At 37.2% G+C, this 8499-nt stretch overlaps 1 non-coding gene across 1 annotated transcript; it reads left to right on the plus strand.

Annotated features, from left to right (window-relative positions):
* Positions 1–4855: 4855 nt before the first annotated feature.
* Positions 4856–4972, plus strand: LOC114671673 (U5 spliceosomal RNA). Its single transcript, XR_003721690.2, has one exon. It is a non-coding gene; the product is annotated as a U5 spliceosomal RNA (small nuclear RNA).
* The last annotated feature ends 3527 nt before the right edge of the window (positions 4973–8499 follow it).

Consider the following 8499-nt stretch of genomic DNA (forward strand, 5'->3'; position numbering starts at 1 on the left):
AAAGAAACGGAGAAGCTAAATTAATATTTGTGTCAGAAATAGTAAATAGTCATAGCACTAAAGAAAATTGAATCCAAGTGAATACTAAACTACTTTTCAGAATCCTGTGGGTTCTCATGAGTCCACAAAGGGAAGCTAGACGGAAGTTCCCCCACTTCCTGTTCATTATCCAGATCAGAACTGCTTTCATCAATGTTATATATTGTGCTTTAAAAGCTTTCCTTTAAAGGATTCTGCAGCTTAAATAAGTTAGGATGAACAAAAAGCACCAGAGCGAAAGACAAAAATCACCCTCCAATGTATATAGTAAGAGAAAAGATGCAGATCAAAAAGGCTGATTACAGAGATTTATCCATTGACTAATAGATGTTCCCAATAAACAATAATTCATTTTAATAGAAAAAACATCGTTGATCGGCCGGGCGCGGTGGCTCAAGCCTGTAATCCCTGCACTTTGGGAGGCCGAGACGGGCGGATCACGAGGTCAGGAGATCGAGACCATCCTGGCTAACATGGTGAAACCCCGTCTCTACTAAAACATACAAAAAAACTAGCTGGGCGCGGTGGCGGGCGCCTGTAGTCCCGGCTACTCGGGAGGCTGGGGCAGGAGAATGGTGTAAACGCGGGAGGCGGAGCTTGCAGTGAGCTGAGATCTGGCCACTGCACTCCAGCCTGGGCGACAGAGCGAGACTCCGTCTAAAAAAAAAAAAAAAAAAAAAATCGTTGATCTAAAAAATTTTAAAAGCCACAAGACTGAAGATCCTCTTCTACACATTTTAAATGCCATCTGGAATGGAGCAATGTCTACAGTTTTGTAGCCCAAGATTTCTCTATTCATCCAAATTGTAAAGGTAACAGACATTCTGTGATATACAATGTACTGCTCATTTGCCCTTTCCGGAAAAAAATTAATCACCGCACTCCTAAAATGAATCAAAATTAAGAATAAAAGAATAAGGAAAGAAAGGCCAGTCGGTGAGTATTGAAATCATCATGGAAACTATTAGAATAATGAAAGTAATTGTAAATTTCATTTTTATAAAAAAGAGGTTTATCATATGACTTATCTATTCTGAAATTTTTCAGTGGGATTTATAACCCTAGGTTAAGTTAATGAAGGCCAAGAAGGAATGGCAGTTTCTTTTTTTGGGGGGACAGAGGCAGGTAAGGGGTAAAATCCTTCTCTTTTGTAAAGAAATATTAAAATTCATTCGTTTTTTACTTTGATAATTAAATGTAAGGTTAAGAATCTTTTGAAATCTGTTAAGGTGGTTAATAATAAAGTTAATAACAGAATGTCTTCTCTTCAAATTCTTGAACAATGCAAAAGTGAAATTGTGTCCATGAAAAAAGTAAAAAAAAAAAAAAAAAGCGCATAAGACCAAAACTGTTTAAACTGTTTAAATTCTAAAAACAAAATGAAATTATTTCCTTCATCCAAGAGACTTACCTTCAAATCCAATTCTGTCACACACACTTAACACAAAAAGTATCTCAGAGTACAATTTAAGGGGAAGTTATAAAGCTAAATAACAGAAGCATAGTCACTGATAAAATTACAATTAGTAGTGAAGAAAACAGACCCTGACACTTATACGCAGGCTCGTATAGGATTAAAATGTGAAATTGCAAGTACTTTATATATATATAAATATATAATATATATACTTTTATATATTAAAATATGAAAGTACAAAGTATACTTTACAATGGTGTAGGGATTGTGATGGAAACCTTAACATGTTCCGTGAACCATCACAACACAAATCAAATATGGGGAGAAATTATCTGCAAGAAATGAACAATAAAGCAAAATTTATATGTATAGAAAAAATATAACTTTTCTCAAATGGAATAGTTTACAAATCGATCAGAAAGCAATACCAAATGACAAAAGCAGCATAGAGGACCCAGAAAGATCTCTTAGCTTTCTGCACATCAGCTGATTTAGAGTATTTATAGCAGGATAAAAGAAACACCTCCAACATGTTCTTTCCAGCCTCTCTGTTTGAAATACTTTGGTCTGATTGCAAGGACATCTCTTACTCTCTTCTACCCTAAGCGTAGATCCTGTCAGCCTCCTTAGATTTCTGGAGGAATGAAATGGCTCTGACATTCAGTGCCCACCTGCTGTACATTACTTCAGCATCTGAATGGCCTGTAATAGCTGAAAGCAATCCTTAGAGCCTGACAATTTCCCTGCAGTGCATTTTAAAAGGCAAAAGTTATACATGGTAATAAAACTAAAAGATTTTAATAATTAAATCACAATCATGTGAAAAATAATTTAGAAGCCTTCTAAACAGTTTTTTCAAAAAGATCCAGTAAAATTGAGTGAAAACAAAATGGCAAATAAAAGCTAGAGGATGTGTTTAAAGCTATGCTGAAAGGCAAACTGATAGCCACTATTATTTAGAACATGAAAATGAACTAATAGACATGTAACACAAGGGGAAAAAGTAACAATATGGATAATACTAGGAATAACTCAGAAGAAAGCAAATAGGCAATCTCCTGACAAATGCATTTTTTAAAAAAATCAAAATCAGAAATAATAAAGATAATGAAAAATAAAATTATTAAAAATAAATGTATTTTAATTGAAATATTTGCTATGACATATTCAGTACACAAGTTTAGAAAACCCACTCAAGAATTACAAAATTCAAACAAGTCAATAACCAAAGAAAAAAATTAATGTAGTAACCAATGAATTGTATCTCCTCAAAAGAGTCCTGATCACGCTATGCATTCTCCCAAACTTTTAAGAAGCACATTATGCCTGTGTTATATAAATTTTCTCTGGTAGGCAGAAAAAGGTGAGTGTACACTACATTAAATTTTGTGCAGTTACTGTAACCCTGACACCAAAACATTGAAAAGACAAAAATTGTCTTTTCAATTTTTGAAGTTACTGTTACCCTGGCACCAAAACATTGAAAAGACAAAAATTGTCTTTTCAAAGCTATAAATTGTTCTTTTACCTAGGAATATGGATGCAAACAAACCTAAATAAAATATTAGAAGTACAAATCACGTGTTCAAAGAACAACATACCATTGCCAAGTAGGGTTTATCCTTTGATGAAAGAGCAGTTCCCATTGCGGGGAAAAAAAAAACTGTTAATACGTTTTTTTTTTCGGGGACAGGGTCTCACTTTGTTGCCCAGGCTGCTCTCGAACTCTAATACGCATCTCAATAAATCCACAATGAGATCTGTTTGCCCAAATTGGTTACTTGTCCATTCTTGTGATCACATGAATGTCATGGACTCTTTGGATTATTCATGATTAGTCTGAAACAATCACTAACTGGAAGGATGGGATTAGTCTGGGTTGTTTAAATGAATCAGTGTCTAGCCTTGTTCCCAACTGCATGACTGCAATATAATGGGGAAGGTATGGAAAGCATGTTGGTAAGGCAAACACAATGTCTAAAACTGCTTCTTTGCTAGATTTATTGCCAGGCACTGGGCAAGTGGCTTTACATATATCTCAAAACTCTATGGTGTAAGTACTATTTTTCCTATTTTATCAACAGGAAGCTGAAGTACATTCAGAGAAATAAAGTAACTTGCTCAAGTAACAGCCAGCAAATGGGGAAGCTGAACTTCAGATACAGGTGACTTAAAATTGATGCCCATTCTCTTAACCACTACACTAAATATCACTGGCCATAATGAAGATTACAGGTGCTACCACATGCACACACTAATCAAAATTATGTAACAACAAATCCTTCCACAACTATGGGATAGAATGGAAATCATGCTTACTATTTAGAGAAAGCAAGCAGAATACAAAATTCCATATAATGTAGTTAATGATTTTTTTAAGCTAGAATGAATTTGCTAGAATGAATTTGAAAGAGCCATATGGGTGTATTTGCTTTTCACTATTTTCCATTTTTCCTTAGCGAACATTTGTACTTTAAAAAAAAAAAAACTAAAAAGAGCCAGGCACGTTGGCTTATGCATGTAATCCCAGCACTTTGGGAGGCCGAGGTGGGTGGATCATCTGAGGTCAGGAGTTTGAGACCAGCCTGACCAACATGGTGAAACCCCATTTGTACTAAAAAGACACACACAAACACACACACATGAGCCAGGCATGGTGGCACACGCCTGTGTAATCTCAGCTATTCAGGAGGCTGAGGCAGGAGAATCGCTTGAACCCGGGCGGTGGAGGTTGCGGTGAGCCAAGATCATGCTATTGCACTCCAGCCTGGGTGACAGAACGAGACTCCATCTAAAAAAAAAGAAAAAAAAATTTAAAAAATATATTGTATACCCTACTAGATGGTAAAGTTTTTATGAGCAAAGCCTGTGTTTTATTTTCGTAACCTCAAACACAGCTATGCACCTTACAAAAATAGGCACAAAATACATTTTTATCCATTTGGATTATAGCATAAAGGATTCCTATGTATGTCTCCTGCAGAGATTCTGTTAACAAGTGTGTATTCTCTATAGATGTTGCAATAATTGTTTAGGTACTACCCTTTCAAACTGAAGTTTTACTTAGGCTTATTTTTAAAGATTATGCTAATTTTTATTTTAATGTTGTGTTTTTGTTGTTTGTACAATTTTACTAGTGCCTGGTTCACAGTCCAAATACAAATCTAGGTGATTTTTGAATAATAGATGATACTTGTTAAACTCTAACTATATCACTACTGTTCCAAGCACTGTGAGATATTTTCCCATTTAGCCATCTAACAGTTCTGTGAAATTAATACTGTGAGGCACAGGGAGGTTAAATGACTTCTGACAGGACACATAGCAAATAAGTAATGGAGCTGGGATTCACGCTCAAGAAATATGACTCCATGGCCTCACTTAAGTTCACACACTGTGATACTCCGGTTTCTCTTCAGATCATATAAATCTTTGGCCTTTTACTGAAGATTTCCATGGACAGGAACAGTTATGAGTCTTTACCCAATTTTTTGAGGACTCTTGTTTAATGATTTTTTTTTTTTTAAGTTTACACGCTGTTTAATTCAACCACTGTTCTGGGTTTTATTTGTTTTTTAAGAAGTATAAAATCTTTTATGTTATAAATAGACCATGTAATTGTGAAAAAAATTTTATTCCATTGTATGACTCCGTGAAAGAATGAGGTGGAAGAATAAAGTAAGAAAAGTATAACTGAGATGAGAAGAAGTGAAAGCAAGAGAAAAGGATTAGAGATGGCAGAATAAAGAGGGTGACTCAGTGACTGCGGGGTCAAAGTGTTGGTTCCTTTTTCACCTTGGTTGTACAAGTTTATTCAACAATAATATATTGAACATGTATGTACTAGCTGCCGAGGACATAATGGTGAAGAGAAAAAAAGATGACTTCTTTGCCCTTATGTATAATAGCTTATATAATTATTATAAGCTTCTATTATATAACGTAGTTTGAAAAAGTAGTTTACAGTGAGTCAGCTGCCAGTAAGGCAGGCTGGCTTCTCCCCAACCTATCAATTTTAGAGGATTCACAAGAACACAGGAATCCCCCTTTACTGTCATCCTTAATTTGGCCACACCTAATTCTGCTTTTGTGTTTGTTTTAAAGGGTTTTATTGTTGTGTTTTTGGGGATAAAGATTACAGTGTCATCTACACATCTTAAGTGTAAGATTTGAGAATTCTTGATTAACGCATACACTCTTATAACCCACTTGGAGACTATTCCCATGGGTCTGTTGTGTTTCTGTTTGTCTTGTAAGCAAAGGCACTATCTTTTTAAAGGTGTTTATATAGATAACAGAATCAGAAGACAGATAATGTCTCCCTCTGGTGCAAGAGACAAATTCTGGTTAGTAAAATTAAGATAATGTCTCCTTCCAGGGCAAAGGGCAAGCAGAGTTACAGCTCTTGATTAAAGATTTAGGCTCCTTAAGCTTGGTGTTCCTCAGTTCTAGCACACACTGTGGCATGCATGGCATCCACTCAGGTCACTCTGCATTACCCCTGTAAGGCCTGGGGGACAAAAGGAGCCAAGGCAGACATGCAGCTTAGGCTGCTTACTGTGTTGCGGATAATGAAGTCCTTTGTATCTGATGCAGGAGATGGTGGCAGGCTTTTTATCTTGCAAGTAGGATAACATCTCAGACCCTTCACAGTTCTTGACAATCCCACCCCTTCAAGATAGAGATCATTTTTATTGGGGCAGCAAGTTCCCTCATGCCCCTTTCCCATCAATCTCACAAAAATATCCTTTTTCTGATTTCATTCACACTAGATAGTGTTGCCTTTTCTAGAACATCACATACATGGAATCATACAGTATACAGTTGTCCCTTGGTATCTGAGGAGGAATGTTCTCAGGACCTCCCTGCAGATACCAAAATCCACGGATGCTCAAATTGTTAAGTCTCATATAAAATGATGTAGGCCAGGTACAGTGACGTACGCCTGTAACTGCAGCATTTTGGGAGGCTGAGGTGAGTGGATCACTGACCTCAGGAGTTTGAGACCAGCCTGGGCAACATGGTGAAACCCCATCTCTCAAAAACAAAAGAAAAATTAGCCTGGCATGGTGGCTACCTATATTCCCAGCTGTTTGTGGTACTGAGGTGGGGAGATCACTTGAGCCCAGGAGGTGGAGGTTGCAGTGAGCCAAGATTGTGCCACTGCACTCCAGCCTGGGTAACAGAGCAAGACCTGTCTCAAAAATAAATAAAAATAAAGTGGTGTAGTATTTGCATATAACCTATGCACATTTTCTTGTTTACTTTATCTGTAGATTACTTATAATATCTAGTACAATGTAAATGCTATGTAAACAGTTGTTATACTGTATTGTTTAGGAAATAACGACAAGAAAAAGATCTGTATGTATTCAATGCAGGCACAACCATCCTTTTTTTTTTTTTCACGTATTTTCAAACTAGGCTGGTTGAATCCACAGATGTGGAACCAGGGATACACACAGTTGACTGTGCACTCATTTGTATTTATGTGCTTTCACTCAGCATGAAGTCTGTGAAATTCATCCATGCTGTGGTGCGTATCAGTGATTCATTCCTTCTCCTGGCTGAAGAGTAGCCCAATGTAAGAGTAACAGTTGTAACATTAGTAATTCACATGTTTAGCTTTATCATATGTAAGACATTGGGAATCAAACATTGTTTAGACTAGATTCTATTACCTTTAGATGAAGAGTCTTCATTTCTGTTCTAGCAGGCACTTAGCTGATTTGGACCCCCATTTCCACCTCTCCCTCTTTTGCAATGGGTGGCCCCTGGATTTCTGTTGGAGTTTTCAGCCTTTCAGGTGTTGTTTTCCATCACCACCACCTCTGGTAGTCTCCCTTGCACATGCACAACCAAAGAGTCAGCCAAAAATTTAGAGTGAGGTTTATCATAGATTTTGGGACTCCTTGTTTTTTGGCTCTGCCCTTTTTAGGGGATGCTCCCTTGCTCTCAAATTGCTTAGGCATCCCCATAGTGTGCCCATTGACTCAAGCCATTAAGACTGCACTTTTCTGCTTGAGTTCTAGCATTGCTGTGCTGAGGTAAAGGTTCATAAACATGAATCTCACCCGGTGTGGTTCTCTTCTTTCAATGTTTACTCCCCTTGGTTTCTGCCTGCTTTTGGGAATTCTCCAAGTACCTTCAATTAGGTCATATATATGTGAACTAATTGAATATATATATATGTTGCCCAGAGTTTGTAATTGTTGTAGGAGACATGGTCTGATAAAAGCTCCTCTATCATTTTCAGAATCAGTGTAGTGTATTTTTATTCCTATGTAGTGTATTTTTATTCCTTTTTCTCAAAATTTCTGTGACATTTTACTTTGGATGTGTATCTTATAAGCAACATGTGGCTAAATTTTGTTCTTTGTGGAATCTGATAGTCTGTGGAATCATTAGGTCACTTTAACGCATTTACATTCATTGTCATTAATGACATTTAGATTTACTTATTTACTCATTTATTCATTCATTTAGAAGTGTGGTCTTGCTGTGTTGCCCAGGTTGGTCTTAGACTCCAGGGCTCAAGTGATCCTCCTGCTTCATACTGCTGAATAACTGGGACTTCTAGTGTGTGCCATCATGCCTAGCTTTTTTCTTTTTTTTTTGCTCTTGTTGCCCAGGCTAGAGTGCAATGGTGTGATCTTGGTTCACTGCAACCTCTGCTTCCTGGGTTCAAGCGATTCTCCTGTCTCAGCCTCCCAAATAGCTGTGATTATAGGCGTGCACCACCATGCCGGGCTAATTTTCTATTTTTAGTAGAGACGGAGTTTCACCATGTTGGTCAGGCTGGTCTTGAACTCCTGACCTCAAGTGATCCACTCACATCAACCTCCCAAAGTGTTGGGATTAAAGACGTGAGCCACCGCACCGGCCCATCATGCCTAGCTCTTGCATTTATCTTTTACCACTTTATTTTATGTGTTTACCATTATTTACATTTGGTTCTTTAGTTCTGTTCATCTGCCAGGTTGATAAGGTTTTCTATTATCCCCCCACTTTGATGTTCTCCTTACTTGGAAGTTACAGATTAC

Source organism: Macaca mulatta, chromosome 12 (assembly GCF_049350105.2).
Source record: "Macaca mulatta isolate MMU2019108-1 chromosome 12, T2T-MMU8v2.0, whole genome shotgun sequence".
NCBI lineage: Eukaryota > Metazoa > Chordata > Mammalia > Primates > Cercopithecidae > Macaca > Macaca mulatta.